At 34.4% G+C, this 22,507-nt stretch overlaps 1 long non-coding RNA gene across 2 annotated transcripts; it reads right to left on the reverse strand.

Annotated features, from left to right (window-relative positions):
* Window positions 1-14,187: 14,187 nt before the first annotated feature.
* On the reverse strand, window positions 14,188-16,531 carry LOC143265892 (uncharacterized). Of its 2 annotated transcripts, XR_013040682.1 has the most exons (4): window positions 15,223-16,531; window positions 14,943-15,005; window positions 14,742-14,862; window positions 14,188-14,364 (listed from the first exon to the last, which is right to left on the reverse strand). It is a non-coding gene; the product is annotated as an uncharacterized LOC143265892 (long non-coding RNA). The 2 variants fall into 2 exon arrangements; XR_013040681.1 differs by having other exon boundaries at window positions 14,188-14,862.
* Window positions 16,532-22,507: the final 5,976 nt, after the last annotated feature.

A 22,507-nucleotide genomic window follows, 5' to 3' on the forward strand; every position in this document is an offset into this window, starting at 1 on the left:
GAAACCATAATGAAATTATATTGAAATCGGAATGAAATCATAATAAAACGAAGAATCTTAGAGGAAAGGAATCTAACGCGTACAAAGTTTGCTAATTAAAAAGAGTGCAATATAAAACACGCACGCTTTACAAACATATTTCTAAACGCAGTGCCTCTTATACTAAACGCATGTACCTCTTATTCTAAACTTGCATTCAAATAATCTACATATAACGAAGTACAAAAGCAAGGGTATGAAGGTTGGAAGAACTTTCCAAAAAATAAAAGAAAGTTAGAAGAACTTTCTGTCAAAAAGGAAAGAAAGTTAGAAGAACTTTCTGTAAAAGGGAGAATCATTTTTCGCCAAGTGAACCTCGCCGTCCATGGGTCAAAGGGTAGTCGCATAGCGGCTTACGTGAACCACGAAGACAGCTTTGAACCGAAAATAGTGGCAAGAACGAGTGACACACCCGCGAAGGGTTTCCCATTTCCCCGCCGCTTGCGTTTGAAGCAAGTCTGACCGCAGAGAGGAAACCCCTGCCGTGAGGCGGCAGATCGAGATGGTTCATCAATCGATCGGCCTCGCAGAGATGTGTCCCTGGCGCTACACCACCATTTGCAGCTCAGAACTGCCCCGTGTTCACAGCACTATGAACCCCCAATGATCCACTTGGGTTTGGAACGATTGACAGAAAATGATAGTATGCTACAAACTAACGCGTACAAAGTTTGAGAAGTGAGAAGATGAGTGCAAGGTAGAATAAGAGGCACTTACAGGGACCCACCCACCCTCCCACGAGCTTAAAATTAACGCACTTAAAAGTAGCAAGCTTAAAATTATCGCACGCTTCCCACGATGATTCGATGATGTCTTCATGATGTCTTCATAATATCTTCATTCTTCGCGTATACGCATTACACACATGCACTCACGCATACTTTACAATGGAAGTACAATTTTTGACGCAACTTAAAACTAACTTAAAATTAGCGCATCTATCGATGACAGAACTTTACAGTAGGTCTTTGATGAATACTTATTTTCTGAAACAGATAAATATTCATTAAAACATAAAATAAAATTCATTACATACTTACAATAAATTCCTGAAACCGACAAACATTCATTAATACAGAAAATAAATTTCATTACTTACTTACAATAAATTCCTGAAACAGACAAATATTCATTAGCACAGAAAATAAATTGCATTACTTATTTACAATAAATTCCTGAAACAGACAAAAATTCATTAACACAGAAAATAAATTTCAATACTTACTTACAATAAATTCCTGAAACAGACAAACATTTATTAATACATAAAATAAATTCCTGAAACAGAGAAATATTCATTAAGACATAAAATAATTTCCTGAAACAGACAAATGTTTATTAGAACAGAAAATAAATTTCATTACTTACTTACAATAAATTCCTGAAACACACAAAGATTCATTAAGACATAAAATAAATTTCATTACTTACTTACAATAAATATCTGAAACAGGCAAATAATAATTAACACAAAGAATGAAGGGAGTTCTAAAACCTCAGATTCCGGAATAAAAATGCAAAGATATTCGAAAACCTCAAAACCCGAAATCAAATTGCGAAGAGATTCTGAAACTTCAAAGCACGAAATAAAATCTCTAAGATGTTCTTGGAACCTCAAATTCGAAATGAAACGACAATTCGAAATGAAATCACGATGAGGATCGAAACCCAGAATGAAATCTTAAAAACTTTAGAACAGAATCAGAATGGTGTGGAAATCCAAAAACCTCGGAACTCGAAATAAAATTTTCATCGGAAATGAAACTGGCAACAAGCATAAAGAAACAATCGAACAATAAAATGATATGAAAAGAGGAATCAAGAATAGCGAAGCAACATGAAAACTTTGAACTTAGAAATGAAATAGAGTTTAGAAAATTTTGAACTCTGAAACAAAATAGAGTTTAGAAAATTTGGAACTCTGAAATAAAGTAGAGTTTCGAAAATTTTGAACTCTGAAATAAAATAGAGTTTAGAAAACTTTGAACCCAGCAAGAAAATAGAGTTCTGAAAACTCTATGAACTCCCTCGATGATCCTGCATCCTGTACTCACATTCACACAAACTCACGCATACTACAACATAGTACATATCTTAAATACTAATGTACCTTCTGTTCTAAAATTGCACTCGTGTAATTTAAAGTGATGTAAAATAGTAAAAAGAAGGAAAAGTAAAGAAAAGAGTTGAAAAAAGTTACTTTTAAGTTTGCAAAAATTGTCAAAATCTCTAACAATATCTCTAATATGTCTCTAATATATAGCAAGTTAAAAATTGTCACAAAAATGAGTGCAAGTTAGAACAGAAGGCACTTACAAAATGCGTAAGCTTTCCGCCACAAATTGTGACGAAAAACTTACGCCCGAGCCCACCCAACCTCCCACAGCTCGGAATTCATGTAATACTAATGACAAAACTTACCAAAAATTAAATTCTCAAACACTCAAAATTGTATTAACACAGAAATTCGAGAAGAGGGAACATAACTTACCAAAAATTAAATTCTGAAACAGACAAAATTTGATCAACATAGAAAATTAGGCAAAGGAGTGAAATATTCGAAATAAGATCGCGAAATAAAACCGTAGCTCTCAGCTCGGTATAGTTTTCTAAAGAGTAAAAAATCTTTAGAGAACTATACCGATTACCGGGTCACACCACGTGGAGGTGGCTACGACAGTGACCCACCCTGACTCCAAATCCCTTCCACCCTCCAAATGCAACCTCATTTATCAGAAGGATAAATGAGTTCTCACTCTACATAGCTCATAGGCTCACACATACAAGTTCTTTACCACAATCCAGTAAAGAACTTGTATTACACACACACACACGCACATACATTAACTTAATACTAATCGCAAGGGATCCTACACACGCACGCTTAACTTATTCTATACGCCGCACGGTACCTCTCATTCTAAGATTGCACTCAAATAATCTATGACGAAGTAAAAAAGCAAAGGGGCAAAAAAGAAAGTTAGAAGAACTTTCTACTAAAAGAGAAGAAAGTTAGAAGAACTTTCTGTGAAAAAAAGGGGACCATTATATTTCGCCAAGTGAACCTTGCTTTCCATGGGTCAAAGGGTAGTCCATAGTGGCTTACGTGAACCACGAGACAGAGATGAACCGAAGATACCTTTGGTAAGAACGAGTGATACACCCCAGTTGGCGGAGGGTTTCCCATTTCTGACGCGCGGGCGACTTATACAGAGGACACCCTTGCCGTGATGCCCCTTGGCAGTATGGCGGCAGATCGGGGGGGCACATCATGCTATGAGAGGTGCTCCCCCCGATCGGCCCCGCCGGGCAAAGAATATCACTCGCGCTACACCGGCACTTGCAGCTCACCTCTACCGCGTGTTCACAGCGCTATGAACCCCCAATGATCCACTTGGGCGCAGAACAATTGACAAAAAATAAGTGGGTATACTACAAGCTAACGCGTACAAAGTTTGAGAATTGAGAAGATGAGTGCAAGTTGGAATGAGAGGCACTTACATGGACCCACCCGCCCTGCCCACGAGCACACTTAACTTAAAAATAATGCACGCATACAATTAACTTAAAACTAACGCACGCATCCCTCGATGATCCCTCGATGATCCCACGATGATCCCTCGATGGATGTCTTCAATGATGACCTATTCATTACCTGCAGAATTAGTCGTAACAATAAAAAGAGGGAACGGGGAAACAAATGCAATATTAGTAGCATTACAATGTTTATGCATGCACAATTCACGTTGACTCCATAAAAACACACCTGTAAAATATACAATATACTTGAGAAAAATTCAAATACTTAATTAAAATGGGAACCTGAAACATACAAACACATATGAATAAATAAATTGCATACATAAAATTAAAGCCCTAAATGCGCCTTTTGTTTTAAAATTGCACTCGTATAATATAAAAGTAAGTAAAGAAAAGAGTAAAAGAAGAAAGTTAGAAGAACTTTCTTTTAAGTCTAAAGCAACTTTGAATAAAAATGATAGACTACTACTACGAACTAATATATAACAAGTTAAAAAATTGTAAAGATGAGTGCAAGTTAAAACAAAAGGCACAATTTGCGCAAGTTTTTCGCCACATATCGTGACGAAAAACCTGCGCCCGAGCCCACCCTTCCTCCCACAGCTCGGAATTAATTAATTTATAAACGAAATTGAAAAATTATAATCGTAGCTCTTAGCTCGATGTCGTTTTCTAAATATAATTTCGTGAAAAATATTTAGAAAACGACATCGATTACCGGGTCACACCACGTGGAGGTGGCTACGATAGTGACCCACCCTAACTCCAAATCCCTACCACCCTCCAATTGCAACTACCTCATTTATCGGAAGGATAAATGAGTCTTGACTCTACTTAGCTCGTAAGCTCACAAAAATATACAAGTTCTTTACCATAGAATAGCAAAGAACTTGTATCGCACGCACATACACTTTACATCTTAAAATTTAATACGCTCATAGGTTCCCACGATTACACTCTTATTAGGTACTTATTCTAAGCGCCGCACGGTACCTCTCATTCTAAGATTGCACTCAAATAATCTATGACGAATTCAAGAAGCAAAGGGAAGAAAGTTAGAAGAACTTTCTACTAAAAGCAAAGAAAGTTAGAAGAACTTTCTGTCAAAAAGAAAAGAAAGTTAGAAGAACTTTCTGTCAAAAAGAAAAGAAAGTTAGAAGAACTTTCTGTGAAAAAAGGGGATCAGTATTTTTCGCCAAGTGAACCTCGCCTTCCATGGGTCAAAGGGTAGTCCATAGTGGCTTACGTGAACCACGAGACCGAGATGAACCGAAAATACTGGCAAGAACGAGTGACACATCCGCGGAGGGTCTCCCATTTCTCCCCGCTTGCGTTTGAAGCAAGTCTGACCGCAGAGAGGAGACCCCTGCCGTGAGGCGGCAGATCGAGATGAGCCATCAATCGATCGGCCCCGCAGAGATGTGTCCCTGGCGCTACACCAGCACTTGCAGCTCACCTCGGCCGCGTGTTCACAGCGCTATGAACCCCCAATGATCCACTTGGGTTCGGAACGATTGACAAAAAATAACTGAGTACACTACAATCTAACGCGTACAAAGCTTGAGAATTCAGAAGATGCGAGATGAGTGCAAGTTAGAATGAGAGGCACTTACAGGGACCCACCCACCCTTCCCACACGATTACAATTAACTTAAAACTAACGCAGGCATAAAATTAACTTAAAAGTAACGCACGCATCCCTCGATGATACCTTGATGATCTCTTGATGATTGATGTCTTCAGTCTTCGCGTATACGCCATTCACACATGCACTCATTCATACTACAATGTATTACAATAGACGCAACTTAAAATTAACTTAAAATTAACTTAAATTAGCGCATTGGTTGATGAAATCCCACGAAGGAAGTATTCACTGATGACCTATTCCTTAGCTATAGAATAATTAGGTGTAACAATAAAAGGAGAAGACGGAGAAGCGAATGCAAGATTATTAACATTAAAATGTTTGGACATGCACAATTCATGCTAACATTCAAATGTTTGGGCATGCAGAATTCATGCTAACATTCAAATGCATATTACCATTGTCGGAATAAAAGAGAAATAAAACTTGAGTCGACTCGATAAAAATACGCATACGAAGTATGCAATGTTCTTAAGAAATATTCAATTCCGTAATTAAAGAAAATCCTAAAACATCTAAAAGAAATTAAGACAAACATGAATCATTAAAATAAGAACCTGAAATATCTGAACAAAATTATGAGAAACATGAATTATTAAGATAAAAAGATCCGAATAAAATTAAGACAACTATGAATCGTTAAAATAAAAACGTGAAACATAGAAAAATGATTAAGAAAAATATGAACAATAAATAACTTACTTGAAATTAAAACCTGAAACATAGAAAAGTAATTAAAAATATGTAACATTAAAAATTACTTACATAAAATTAAAAGCTGAAACAGACAAAAAGTAATTAAGACAAACATCAATCATTAAAAATTACTTACACAAAATTAAAACCTGAAACAGACAAAAGTGATTAAGACAAATGTGAAATATTAAAAAATACTTACACAAAATTAAAACCTGAAACATACAAAAGTGATTAAGACAAAAATGAATCATTAAAAATTACTTACACAAAAATAAAACCTGAAACATACAAAAGTGATTAAGACAAATTTGAAATATTAAAAAATACTTACATAAAATTAAAACCTGAAACAGACGAAAAGTAAATAAGAGAAAAATGAAATATTAAAAATTACTTACACAAAATTAAAACCTAAGATAGACAAAAATAATTAAGACAAATATAAGATATTAAAAATTACTTACATGAAAATAAAACCTGAAACATACAAAAATGTTGAAGACAAATTTGAAATATTAAAAATTACTTACATAAAATTAAGACCTGAAACAGACGAAAAGTAAATAAGACAAAAATGAAATATTAAAAATTACTTACACAAAATTAAAACCTGAAACATACAAGAATGATTAAGAAAAATTTGAAATATTAAAAATTACTTACTTAAAATTAAAACCTGAAACAGACAAAAAGTAATTAAGACAAATATAAAACAATAAAAATTACTTACATAAAATTAAAACCTGAAACATACAAAAATGATGAAGACAAATTTGAAATATTAAAAATTACTTACATAAAATTAAAACCTGAAACATACAAAAATGATGAAGACAAATTTGAAATATTAAAAATTACTTACATAAAATTAAAACCTGAAACAGACGAAAAGTAAATAAGAGAAAAATGAAATATTAAAAATTACTTACACAAAAGTAAAACCTGAGATATACAAAAATAATTAAGACAAATATAAGATATTAAAAATTACTTACATGAAAATAAAACCTGAAACATACAAAAATGTTGAAGACAAATTTGAAATATTAAAAATTACTTACATAAAATTAAGACCTGAAACAGACGAAAAGTAAATAAGACAAAAATGAAATATTAAAAATTACTTACACAAAATTAAAACCTGAAACACACAAGAATGATTAAGAAAAATTTGAAATATTAAAAATTACTTACTTAAAATTAAAACCTGAAACAGACAAAAAGTAATTAAGACAAATATAAAACAATAAAAATTACTTACACAAAATTAAAACCTGAAACAGACAAAAATAATTACGGCAAATATAAGATATTAAAAATACTTACATAAATTTAAAACCTGAAACAGACAAAAGCAATTAAGACAAAAATGAAATATTAAAAATTACTTACGTAAAATTAAAACCTGAAACATACAAAAATAATTAAGACAAATATGAAACATTAAAAATTACTTACATAAAATCAAAACCTGAAACAGACGAAAATAATTAAGACAAATATAAGATATAAAAATTACTTACATAAATTTAAAATCTGAAACAGACGAATGCAGTTAAAGACAGAAAATTGAAAGACAAGGAATGAAATCTATCTTTATTCGAAACACAACTTTCGAAAAATTGAAATCACCAAAATTACATTAGACCATATAAAATAACGAAGGGTCTTGAAAACTTCGGAGCAAGAATTAAAATAGAGAAAAGACTTGGAAACTTCGAAGAAAGGAACAAAATAGAGAAGGGACTTGAAACCTTTGTAGCAAGAAATAAAATAGGGAAGACTTGAAAATTTCCAAGCAAGGAATAAAATAAAGAAGACTTGAAAACTTCCAAGCAAGGACTAAAATAGAAAGAGAACCTGAAATCTTCGAAATAAAAAATAAAATCATTTAGAACCTGAAAAACTCTTAAATTAAATAGGCCCTGCATCCTGTACTCACACTTTCACACACTCACGCATACTACAATACAAAAGCCCTAAATGTGCCTTTTGTTCTAAAATTGCACTCGTATAATGTAAAACTTTGCAAAGAAAAATGTTAAAGAAGAAAGTTAGAAGAACTTTCTTTTAAGTTTCAAGCAATTGACAATAAAAATGATAGTCTATTACTACAATCTAATACGTAACAATCTAATTTGTAACAATCTAATATATAACAAATTAAAAAATTTTAAAGATGAGTGCAAGTTAGAACAAAAGGCACTTACAATTTGCGCAAGCTTTTCGCCACGTATCGTGACGAAAAACCTGCGCCCGAGCCCACCCTTCCTCCCACAAGCTCGGAATTAAAAAACTAATGCATTGAACAGAACTTACCAAAAATTAAATTCTGAAACAGACAAAATTTTATTAAGACAAATATAAATTATTTCATTACTTACGTAAAATAAAAATCTGAAACAGACAAGATTCTATTAACGCAGAAAATTGTGGGAGGAGGAGGAAAACTTTTCTTTATTTCATACAAGAATTTCAAAAAATACAAAACGCAATGAAAATTGCGGATTTGAGGAAACGACAGAACTTAGCAAAGAAGAAACACTAAAACAGACAAAAATTTATTAAGACAGAAATTTGAGAAGAGATCATATTAACTTACCAAAAAATAAAATCTGAAACAGACAAAATTTTATTAAAACAAATATAAATTATTTCATTACTTACATAAAATAAAAATCTGAAACAGACAAAATTTTATTAACACAGAAAATTGTAGGAGGAGGAGGAATATTTTTCTTTATTTCATACAAGAATTTCAAAAAATACAAAACGCAATGAAAATTGCGGATTTGAGGAAACGACAGAACTTAGCAAAGAAGAAACACTAAAACAGAGAAAAATTTATTAAGACAGAAATTTGAAAGGAGAACATATTAACTTACCAAAAAATAAAATCTGAAACAGACAAAATTTTATTAAGACAAATATAAATTATTTCATTACTTATGTAAAATAAAAATCTGAAACATACAAAATTTGATTAACCTATAAAATTGTACGAGGAGAAGTGAAACAAACCTATCGAAAAACAGAAAACATAATGACAATTACGAAATTAAGATCAATCAACAATAAAACAATTTGTTCAAAATAAATTCCTGAAACAGAGAAAAATAATTAGTACATAAAATTCGGGGAAATTAAAATCGCGATGGGGCGTACAAATCTCGATGCTCGAAATAAAATCGCAAAGGGATATAAAAATGTCGAATCTCAAAATTTAATCGCGAAGGGATACAAAAATTTCTAATTTCGTTAATCGCGAAGGGATACAAAACTCTAATTTTTTACTGTAATCGCGAAGGGATGCAAAAATCTCTAATCTCGATATGTAATCGCGGAGGGACACAAAAATCTCTAATCTCGATATGTAATCGCGAAGGGACACAAAAATCTCTAATCGTGAAATTTAATTGGGCGGGCATAAAAATCTCGAATCGCGAAGGGACAAAAAATCTTTAATCTCAAAATTTAATCGCGAAGTTATGCAAAAATCTTTAATCCCGAAATTTAATTGGGAGGGCATAAAATCGCGGGTGGCTTTGCTCGTAAAAGTTCGAGCAAAACGATACATTTTGTATCGTTCAAAAAAACACATGTAAAATACAAGAAAATAATAGCGAGCATAGTGACAAAATGACTGTCCATCCTAAGATGGACAGCCATTAATAGTTCCCCTCTTCTTTGGCAATTTTTGCCGGGGCTCTTCGGCATATAGCCTCTTCTCTCTTCGGCAAAGCCTCACAAAAATCACTCGCGAATTTTTACGGTAACTCGGACATTCTTTGCTTTCAATTACATAAATTCTCGATTTCGCTATCGATCTCCACAAACAGAGTGCAGTCACTTTTATAGAAATAAAAATGACCAATCCACTTGCTTTGATCGACAACGAAATCAAAATTTTATGTAACAATTCTAGTAAAATAAAATTCTCTACTTTTGTAAAAATGAATAAAATGACTCGAAATTAAAAATACGACCAGCGATTCTCAGAATGCGCTGTCCGTAAAAGAATGTCCGAGCAGAATATTTTATTTCACTGCACTTCACTTCACTTTATACTTCATTTTTGCAGTCGGATCTAGAACCCGACTACGACTTACAAACTAAAAGGCCTGGCCTGAACGAACAATCGAGTTCAAGAGAATATTAAATAAATTCATATTTAATATTTTTCTCTTCTCGATTTTTCGTGAACCCCCCAGATGCAAGCATCTCACGTGTGAGAGAGGAGGACAGAGAAACGTGAAAGCTTGCTCTGGCCCTACCTACTTAAAACTAACTCATTCACACCAGAAGTAAGCTACCTGCCTGCCTATCGCTATATTTAAAAAATTGCAAAGTCCATTCTCACAAAAACACACTCCACGGTTCTCACACATACCACCCGGGTGCAAAAATGCCTAATCCTAGGGAGTACGTCCCGGGACGTCTCCGACACCCGAGTTCAATACTACATTCACACTCTAAGTTCATACCTTTTTGCTGAAATCGATCGACAATCGACAGTGAACATATTTCTTATTCTTTAGAATATTCAATGTAATATGTACATGTAATAATTTAAACTACTCATACAATTTTGTAACTTAATAACTTTATGTAATTTTCAAATGACTCGACTTGCATTTCGTATGCATTTTCAAATGACTCGACTTGCATTTTGTATGCACTTTCAAATAGAATTTTGCAAAATTTAAAAAATGAATCTATAGTGTAATCGACACAAGGTCCACGACCTAACCACACACACACGTGTAACTTGTGTCGATAATTCACTGTCAATTTGTCGATCGCCAAAATATCTTAAAACTAAACCGTGTCCACCTGCCCTAACTCATGCGAGTAGCAACTAAGCACGCGCATGAATTTAGAGCATAAAAATGAACACGGCCACATGTATTTTGACCTACCAGTTTTCTTCATGTGTGCTGAAAATCCTGAGCTAAAAACATGATTAGAAACATGCTAATAAAGTGTCTTCCAGCAAAAATTGACTCTAACTTTAAAAAACTTTCAAAATGGAAAATGGAAGATCACTTTGCAAAAATCTAAGTATACGATTGTTTCATTCTTAACAGATTTGTGATATCAAAGTAAATTTCTAAATGACTCAAACATTCGTAAATAACTTTGATATCGAAATCTGTTTCTCGCGATACTTTCTTGTACATTTATTTAAAAAATTTTCACGCGTACGTAAAAATTGAAAGTGACTCTATAACTTTATCAAAATGACTCGAAAACTACTGTGAAATCGGAGGGTCATCCGACTTCTATGTACTAATTTTAATTTTAAATTGTAAAGAAGTTAAAACGCGATGTACAAGAAAACCCTGACCTGAGCTAATAAATATAATAAACAGTTTGTACGAATTTTACACGATCGTACAGTCGTGGTCACTATGCTCGCTCAAAAATATAAAATACAACCAGTTCCCGTGTCGCTTCGGACCATTCGTCCTACGACATGATGGGAACCGGAGGAACCGTAAAGCATGCGACTCACCGATCGCAGATACAGTTTGGCACCTTAGTTTGGCTGCTTGTAGTGGAAAGGCATCTCAGCTTGGCTGCTTGTAGTGGAAACGCATCTCAGTTTGGCTCTTTGAACTCGAAATTTCAGTTTGAATGGCTGTAGTGGTTGACCCATGGTTGGCAAGGTTTGAACTGGGCAGTTGGTCCATGGCAGGAGTGACCATCTGTAATCAGAACGAACCACAACGATTAGTTAACTGATCAGATTTGAATTTGTTTGTTTTGGACGTATACAAATTTGGACGCATGCAATGGAACAAGGGTTAACTGATTCAATTTGAATTTGTTTGTTATAGACGTACACAAATTTGGTAACATGCAAATATGCAACGTGCAAATTGGTAGAAATTTAGGTTTAACAGTACTAGGAAACACAGTAAATTTGTAAGAGCATGTCAAAAACCCATAAATAATTACACAGTAAAATACAGTAGTTATTACATAAATCATTTGCAAATTTTATGTCACAATGCATACGTAACCACACCACAAAACACCATAAATCACCATAAAACATTTGTAAAATTATACTAGTACACGTAGGTAATCACACCATAAAACACCATAAATCACATTAAAACACTTGCAAAATTAATTTAGTATACGTAGGTAAGCATACTACAAAACACCATAAAATATCATAAAAACACCATAGAACACCATAAATCATTTGCAAATTTAATGTTAAAATACGTAGGTAATCACACTACAAAACACCATAAAAACACCATAAAACACCATAAATCATTTGTAAATTTAATGTCAGAACACGTAAGTAACCACACCATAAAACACCATAAATCACATTAAATCATTTGCAAAATTATTCTAGTACACATAGGTAATCACACCATTAAGCACCATAAATCACATTAAAACATTTGCAAAATTATTTTAGTACACATAGGTAACCACACCATAAATCACCATAAATCACATTAAAACATTTGCAAAATTATTCTAGTACACATAGGTAACCACACCATAAAACACCATAAATCACATTAAAACACTTGCAAAATTATTTTAGTACACATAGGTAACCACACCATAAAACACCATAAATCACATTAAAACACTTGCAAAATTATTCTAGTACATTTAGTAATTCACACCATAAAACACCATAAAACACCATAAGTCACATTAAATCATTTGCAAAATTATTCTAGTACACATAGGTAATCACACCATAAAACACCATAAATCAAATTAATACACTTGCAAAATTATTCTAGTACACTTAGTAATCCACACCATAAAACACCATAAATCACATTAAAACACTTGCAAAATTATTCTAGTACACTTAGTAATCCACACCATAAAGCACCATAAGTCACATTAAAACATTTATAAATGTTCATTAAAACACATATGTCACCACACAATAACACCATATACTCGCAAAATTATTTTAAAATTCGAAAATAATTACACCATAAAACACCATAAAAATTATATTATAATCCCATAGGCACACCATAAACACCATATTATATTCCATAAGTATGCACAATCACATGTAGTAATGCACTAATAAACACTTTAACACTTTTAGAATCACACCATAAAATGTTTTAAAACACCCCCGTATTTATGTATAATTATTTAATAAAACACTTTAAACACTTGTAGGAGCACAGTAGGTAACATAGGGATGAACAGATAATAAAATAATCCAAGCATTGACTCGTACCGGTATGCGGTCACAGCGTAGGTCCGACCTCTGTGGCAGCTACGATAGAACTGATCCGCTGTGACCTACACGAGTACGAGTGCGATAAACTGATTGGTAATGAAGGTAACCAATCAGGTATGCACCAATAGGGTGGGAGGATGTTCGGAACTTGTTGCAATCGAATTAAAAATTATTTTAGAATAATTTTTTGTTTTTTAACTGTTTGTGGGTGATATTGTTATTAATAATTGTTATTGTTAATAACTTTTGAGATGTTTTCACGTGTTTTTCGTGGGGATTTGTTGGAAAATGTTTAGTGATTGTTGTATTGAAGTTTTTGATGTAATTTTTATTTTTTAATAATTTGTTAATTTTATTGTTGTTATAACTATTGGGATTTGTTGTTTTTATGAATTTTTTAGGTGAGTTTGTTATGAAATATCTATTAATTCTTATATTAAAGTTGACTTTCTTATTATTTTGTATTTTTAACTATTTGTTGATTATATTGTTATAAAAATTATTATTGTTTATAAGTTTTGAGACAATTTTATACTTATTTTTTGTGGATTTGTTATGTGATAACTATTAATCCTTATATAAAAATTTGTAATATTATAACATTTTATTTTATTATAATTTATTAATAATATTGTTGTTATAAGTATTGAAGTTTATTGTTTATATACATTTTTCGTGTGAATTCATTGTGGCTTACTTACTAATTTTTATATTAAGATTCCTTTTGTTATAACATTTTATTTTATTACAATATGTACATTATATTTTTATTAGAACAACTAACATAATTTTTTTTCCAATTTTTCTCAGTTTATTAACTACTGATTAATTTAATTTCTTCCTTTCATTTTTTTCTTACAATTCTTTTTATTTCTCCCCTATAATTTTTGTCAATTATTTACATTTTTATTAAATCTGTCATATTAACAACAAGTACAGCTTAATTATTCAATTACAAATTTTCTTTAAACATATTTCATATTTTTTAATCAAACACATATTTACACCCCCGCCAATTAAAAAACAGTGCCACCAACGCCATCCATCCGTAACCTCCCCAATTACAAAAGCAAAAAATTGAATTTTTTCATAAGATAAAACAGTCTTACCTTCTGTCGATACTATTCAATTATTCTACAATCAAAATAAGGCAATAAAAATGCCTTTACAATTTGCAAAAAGCTCTTCATTTCTAAATAAAAAGAAAATGCATTTCATGGACCAAGAAAAGCTTAGCCATCTAGCGGTGGAAAGCCTGAACTAATAGAATTAAATTTTCAATACAATTTTGATATTAATCCATTTTTTCAAGTTATTATCAATTGAAGAGCAAACCTGAAGTCACATAATCTTTCTATTTAATTCATATATTTATTAAATTGTAAAAATCAATATTTTTCACTGAAAAGTATATTGTAACTTAGTTTCACTAGTTTTAGCTTTCCACCGGTAGATGGCTGGGCGTTTTTTAGTCCATGGAGTGCAATTTTTTTCAATTTTCGTCTCTGGCACTTTTACAGATCTTTGACCACATTATTTTTAATCTACTGAGATCCTAAAACGTCTCACCTCGTTCAGAAAATTTAGAAAATCACTAATTTTGAGAGAAAAACGCAATTTTCCATTTTCCTAGTGTCGTCACACGCTGTTAGATGACACCATCGGTTCCATTTCCAGCAAAAGCGCGCACCTGAACAAAAATTTAAAAAATTATATAAAAATGAGCCTTCAAAGCACAATAAAAATCTTGAAACAAATTAGTATACCTACCAAACAATTTCCACATCTTCCTCACAAACAAAATCTCTCTACTTCTCTATCCAAAACTTCAACCTAAAATATACAATTTAATTAAAAAAACAACAAGTGTCACAAAATACTCAATAAAAAAATAAAAAAATAAGTGTACTACTGTTTGAAAATCACTGACAAGAATAACAAGGTAAATAATAAAGCGTATATTCACAAAAGCAATCGTTTTTAATTATAAATGGTACAATTTGCAATGGTCCGTCATCAAAGGAAAATGAAGAGTAAAGAAAAGATTTACCCAGCGTCGTAACAGTAAATGTAAAGTTTCAGATTAGAAACACAATTCCAGAATGGATCTTTCCGCGTTTCGCTTTAGCGGCTGCATTACGGCCTGATTTTCTACAACATTACTTTCTTTCAAACTCCGGACAATCAGTCGAAAGTGGAGCATCCTTTTGTTCCATTTTTTGATTATGTACAGCTGCCAGCATCGCGTTCTTAAGATGGCCAACTTTCGTCGAACGAATACATTCATTCTCTTCCCTGTATACTCGCAATTTTCCCGGGATCCATTCACGGATTGATGCAGTTTTAATTCGACCGTATTATTTCAAGGATCTCTTTCACGCAGTGGAAATTAAAACCGAAAGGAGATTATATTGTATTTACGTTACTCGCGTTTTATCACCTCGCGATTTATTGCTGTGTGTTGTTAACGTGTGCTTTATTGCGTAAGGCTAATTACTCTTCAAGTTTATTGTTTTGGTTTTTGTGGATTTTAAGTTACTAGGTTTTTTGGATTCTCAAGGCTTCGAATTTTGAGGGTGTTAAATTCCCTAGATTTCGAATTGTTCAGGTTCTAAGTTCCCTAGATTTCAAATTCCTCAGGTTCCAAATCCCCTAGATTTCAAATTCCTCAGGGTCCAAATCTCTTAGATTTCAAATTGCTCAAGCTTCAAATTCCCTAGATTTCAAATTCCTCAGGTTCCAAATACCCTAGATTTCAAATTCCTCAAGTTCCAAATTCCCTAGATTTCAAATTCCACAAATTCCAAATTCCAAATTCCTAAATTCTCAAATTCTTCAGATTCCAAATTTCTACATTTCCAAATTTCTATACTTCCAAATTCCCTAGTTCCCGAATTCCCTAGTTCCCACATCCTCTAGTTCCCGAATTCCCTAGTTCCCAAATCCTCTAGTTCCCAAATTCCCTAGTTTCCAAAGTCCCTAGTTCCTTAATTCCCTCGTTCCAAAATTTCCTAGTTCCCAAACTCCTTAGTTTCCAAAGTCCCTAGTTCCTTAGTTCCCTAATTCCCTAGTTCCCTAATTCCTTAGTTCCCTAATTCCCTAGTTCTCTAATTCCCTGGTTCCCAAATTCCCAAACTCTTTAGTTTCCAAATTCCCTAGTTTCCAAACTCCCTAGTTCCCAAATTCCCTAGTTTCCAAACTCCCTAGTTCCTAAATTGTCTTTTTTCTAAATTTGTACATTTCCAAATTACTAAATTTTCAAATTCCCCAGATTCCAAATTCCAAAATTCTTAAATTCCTAAATTCCTAAATTCCTAAATTCCGAAATCCCTAAATCCCTAAATCCCTAAATCCTCAATTCTCTAAACTCTCATATCTCTAATTCCCCAAATCCCTAAATCCCTAAAGTTCCCGAAACCCTAAATCCCTAGATCCCTAAATCCCTAAACTTCCCAAATTCCTAAATCTCTAAACCCTCTAATCTCCCTAATCTCAAATTCCCTAAATTCCCAACTTTCCCTTCACCACTCGTTATATCGCCGCTTCCCTCGAAATAGCCCCCTCCTCTTAAAATTGCAATATACCGAGAGACATCCGCAATAACAACTCGAATAAAAACGAGAACAGAATAAAATACTTCTTTTCGTCGGTCAGATAAAACATTTTAACGACGATAGAATACGAAATTACGCATTTAATAATAATATGGCGTTGGAACGGTGTTTTTCCGGCCGAGGGATTTCCACTAGGTGAAGCGATGAAATTGAATGTGCACGGGAATAAATTACCGAGTTCACGCGGAAATAAACTTGATGGACAAATACGATGTCCGAGCGCCGACTGGCGCAGATGTTTGCGCTCGTACAATTTTGCTGATTCCGCGAAACTTTCGCGAGATATTTGCTTTCCGTAGCGACGCGACGCTGATAATTGAATGAAACGATGAGTCCATTTAATGCCAGCGAAAACTGTTTTGTCATCAGTTTCAACATTTTCTGTGGCGGGTTATGATGGGTAACGACGATACACATCTTTTGTTTCACGGGAGAAACAGGGTCAAATAATGTACGGGAAATATGGGATGTCACTAAGATTCATAGACAAAACCAGATAACCTCAGAGCAATATGTACATGTTGGTTGTTGTTTGACGATCTTTATATTACATGAACAAATTTTGATCGACAGTAATTTAACATGTCACTTTGTTCTGCAGAAGAAACATGGTAGAACAATGTCAGGAAAATATCAGATGTCACTAGGTTTAATGAATAAATTCACAAGATAGACTCACTATAGTCTGCATATGTTATATATGGTTTGACAATCATGATATATTATGAACAAGCTTTAATTGATAACAACATAACATATGAACTTTTTCTTTAAACAAGATGGTACAATGTTAGGAAAATATCGGATGTCACTAACATGAACAAATTCACCATCACCTCTCAAAGACTTCACTATCCTTCACTTGCGGCTACCATATGTGGCCACATGTGTTTATTCAAATTTGATGCACAAAAATGCACAAGATTGCAAAAATTAAAAAACTGTAAAATTATAAAATTGCACGATTTAATACAAAGACCGAGAATCCACAATTAGTCAAAAGGATACTGATATAACAAATCGTGGAATTTCTGAAGATACGAAACCTAATAACCCAGAAATTCCGTTTAGCCAAAGGTAGATTCGATCGAGATGGTGAAAAGGTTATCGATCGCGAGCGATTACGGGCTCTCAAGGTAACCGCGAAAGTTCCGCAGCTAGGATCGTTAAATACGCCAAATGAAATAATGGTGGAAGTTTTACAGAGTATAGAGTTCAGGAACAATATCGCTTTTAGAAGGCAATATTTCAACAGCTCGTAAAGTTCGCTCCTCTGACGTATCGTTAATCGGTTCCCGTTTCGAACAGGCTTTTTTATTGAAAAAACCACGCGCACCTTCTAAATAACATTTATAAACGTTCTCTCTATCTAACTTTTATAATCGTGTTTATCGACTGCAATTCTAGGCGATTAATTAAAATTCAAAGTAGGAACTGCTATTTGTGTTATATAATACGTTAGAGAGGTTCGATAGGAGGATTTAAATTAATTATATCAAGGTTAAATTATTTAGTAATTTATAGATAAATACTCGGTACTCAATAAGTATTTGTATAGTAAGTGGAAATATTGCCGATCATGGTCATTTTGTGAGAGACAGTATTGGGCGATTTTAATCGTTTCAATTTAACGTGTTGGTCATTGTATGACTGGGGCGTCCACGAGTGGCGATATAACGTGTGGTACGACTATGAGTGGTGATTTGACGCAGAGTGATTCTATGAGTGGTAGGTCTACACATCGGCGGTGCAACGAGTGGGGATTCTACGCATCGAATATACGACGAGTGGCGATTCTACATATGGCAAATATAACGCGTAGTGACTACGCGTCGCAATTCTACGCATGGTACTCCTACACGTGGTATACTGTATGAGTGGTAATTCCACGCGAGGTATACCCTGTGAGTGGTAATTCTACGCGTGGTAATTCCACTCATGGTACTTCCACGCGTGGTAATTCCACTCATGGTACCCCCACGCGTGGTATATTCCACTCATGGTACCCCCACGCGTGGTATATTCCATGAGTGGTACCTCCACGCGTGGTAATTCCACTCACAGTACCCCCCCGCGTGGTAATTCCACTCATGGCACTCCCACGCGTGGTATACTCTATGCGTGGTACCCCCACGCGTAGTAATTCCACTCATGGCACTCCCACGCGTGGTATACTCTATGCGTGGTACCCCCACGCGTGGTAATTCCACTCATGGCACTCCCACGCGTGGTAATTCCACTCATGGCACTCCCACGCGTGGTAATTCCACTCATGACACTCCCACGCGTGGTATACTCTATGCGTGGTACCCCCACGCGTGGTAATTCCACTCATGGCACTCCCACGCGTGGTATACTCTATGCGTGGTACCCCCACGCGTGGTAATTCCACTCATGGCACTCCCACGCGTGGTAATTCCACTCATGGCACTCCCACGCGTGGTATACTCTATGCGTGGTACCCCCACGCGTGGTAATTCCACTCATGGCACTCCCACGCGTGGTAATTCCACTCATGGCACTCCCACGCGTGGTATACTCCATGAGTGGTACCCCCACGCGTGGTAATTCTACTCATGGCACTCCCACGCGTGGTAACTCTACTCATGGTATTCCTACGCGTGGTATACTCTATGAATGGAACTCTCACGCGTGGTAATTCCACTCATGGTACCCCCACGCGTGGTGTACTCCATGAGTGGTACCTCCACGCGTGGTAATTCTACTCATGGTACTCCCACGCGTAGTATACTCTACGATTAATGATTCTACGCGTGGTAAATTCTATGCGTGATGAATTCCACTCCTGGCAATTCTACACATCCACGCTCTCTAAATAATAAAACCCCTAAATTCCAAAACCTCCAACAACTCAAACCCCCCAATTTCCAAAATATCCATATACGCAAACCTCTCCTAATTTTATCTAGGAAATACTATAAATTGCAAATTTTGGTAAAGGTAGAAATTGCACGGGGTCCCCAGAGACATTATCCGGCACTGGTAACAAATGAATGGTGTAGTAATATCGGTAGGCACGTAAATAATTCGAGTCGTTCGTTAACGCGATTTCTGGCGTTGGAAGAGAAAAGATGGTGCAAGGGGAGAAGAAGGCACGAAGGAGAGGAGAGCCGTCTCTCGGGGCGCATAATAATCCGCTCCCATCCGTGGCAGCAACAATGAAGATCGATAATTCGAAAGGGTCGAGTAGCCATGCCGTTGAAAAAGATTCGCGAAGCTAACGGAAATCTCGCAGCCAACCAGCAAAGAAACACATCGAGACGGTGCGCGGTCGTATTTCAAAGGATTTCACGACAATTCCGGTTCTCCGCGAACAGCTTTGTTATCGCGTCGCCTCTCTGCGAGTACAGTCACCTGCAAATCTAGTTTCCCTAGGGAAAATATAATAACCAACTGAGGGAATCTCTCTTATTCGTTTTGTGGACGTTTGAGGACTTCAGATGTAGGATGCAGGACTTATAGGACTTAATCTGGGGATGCAGGAATTTGGGGATGAGGGTTGCAATTCTGGGGATTTGAGGAAATAGATATTCAGGGATATAGTAGTAGGTATAGAGGAATTTGGGGAGGGACGTGATGTGGAACTTTAGGGATTTGAATAGGGATTAGAAATTTGAAGATGCAGCAATGGGGACACATATGTTGATGTGAGGATGGACGTCATGTGGACATGTAGGGATTTGAGGAAATAGAAATTTTGAAATGTAGTAGTGGTATATAGGGATGTTGGGGATGAACCTGACATGGAAATCTAGGGATTTGAATAAATAGAAATTTGGAAATATAGCAATGAGTCTCTTCACATATGAGACACATATGTGGATGTAGGGATGCACCTCATGTGGAGACGTAGGGATTTGAGACAATAGAAATTTTTTAATGTAGCAGTGGAATGTAGGGATATTGGAGATGAACCTGATGTAGAAATCTAGGGATGTAAATAAATAGAAATTTGGAAATATAGTAATGAGTCTCTTCACATATGAGACACATATGTGGATGTGGGGATGTTCCTCATGTGGAGACGTAGAGATTTGAGACAATAGAAATTTTTGAATGTAGCAGTGGAATCTAGGGATTTTGGGGATGAACCTGACATGGAAATCTAGGGATTTGAATGAATATAAATTTGAAAATATAATAATGAGTCTCTCCACATATGAGACACACATGTGGATGTGGAGATGGACCTCATGTAGACATGTAACGATTTGATACAATAGAAATTTTGAGACATCAAAAATTATACAAAACCAAGTAAATCTAAGAAGTCCAAAAATTTTTTAAACAAAAAATTTGCAAGTCGAAAATTTTGCAAACTTGAAAACTTCAAAATAGTCAAGATTGGACTAATATAAAGGAAACCTACATTGCACTCGAGTGTACCTGTTCGCTTTCGTCCCGTTTCCAGCAGATATTCTAGGTCATCGTCGAACTGAACTTTTCACCTTGGAATTTGATCAGTCGCCTTCAAACGACCCAACTTTCGCGAACAAACCAACCTATCGTTTATTATTAGGTTACGTTTACACCGAACGAACAAACTCTCCTCTTTCTTCATCCTTAAAAAAATTCCGCTATAAATAAATGGGAGAGTGCAATTTTTTAAGAAGTTCGATGTGAATGCGTCTTTAGACAGCTGTGCACAAAATGGCGGATTTCGAAAATGGACGGTCAGAGGTAATTTAATAGTGTGATATTTATTGTGATGTAGAACTTGTCATATATCATTTTAAAGCCTGAAATGTGGACTAGAAGAGTAACTTAATGATGTGTTTGGTGATCTTCATACAAAATGGCGGATGGAGAGCTTTTGGAAACATTGATCTTATGATGTACTCGTGTTATATTAATTTTAATCAGGCATGAAAAAAAAATTAATGCCAACATGAAGCTTGTAATATTAGCTTGCACAAAGTATTAAATTTGTTCAATTCACTCAAGATACTAAATTAGTTCAATTCATACAAGGCATTAAATTAGTTCAATTCATACAAGATACTAAATTAGTTCAATTCACATAAGACATTAAATTAGTCCAATTCTCATAAGACATTAAATTATTCCAATTCATATAAGACATTAAATTAGTTCAATTCACATAAGACATTAAATTATTCCAATTCATATAAGACATTAAATTAGTTCAATTCATACAAGATACTAAATTAGTCCAATTCACATAAGACATTAAATTAGTCCAATTCACATAAGACATTAAATTAATTCAATTCACATAAAACATAAAATTAGTCCAATTCACATAAGACATTAAATTAATTCAATTCACATAAGACATTAAATTAGTCCAATTCACATAAGACATTAAATTAGTCCAATTCACATAAGACATTAAATTAATTCAATTCACATAAAACATAAAATTAGTCCAATTCACATAAGACATTAAATTAGCCCAATTCACCTAAGACATTAAATTAGTCCAATTCACATCAGCCATTAAATAAGTTCAATTCATATAAGATACTAAATTAGTTCAATTAAGTACCTCCATTAAACCCCACGAAGTAATAAATAAAACCACCGGTATATTTTTTCATCGAAATTCATGCAGCCGAACGTGAATTGATGCCCCAGAATCGGAGAGTCCTTGAAAAATCAGTGGTTCTAAAATGCAAAAAGAAACGTTCCGATGTATCGCGTGCGATCGAGTATTAAAGCGAGGCTCGATCGCGTCGC

Source organism: Megachile rotundata, chromosome 15 (genome assembly GCF_050947335.1).
Source record: "Megachile rotundata isolate GNS110a chromosome 15, iyMegRotu1, whole genome shotgun sequence".
Taxonomy (NCBI): Eukaryota; Metazoa; Arthropoda; class Insecta; order Hymenoptera; family Megachilidae; genus Megachile; species Megachile rotundata.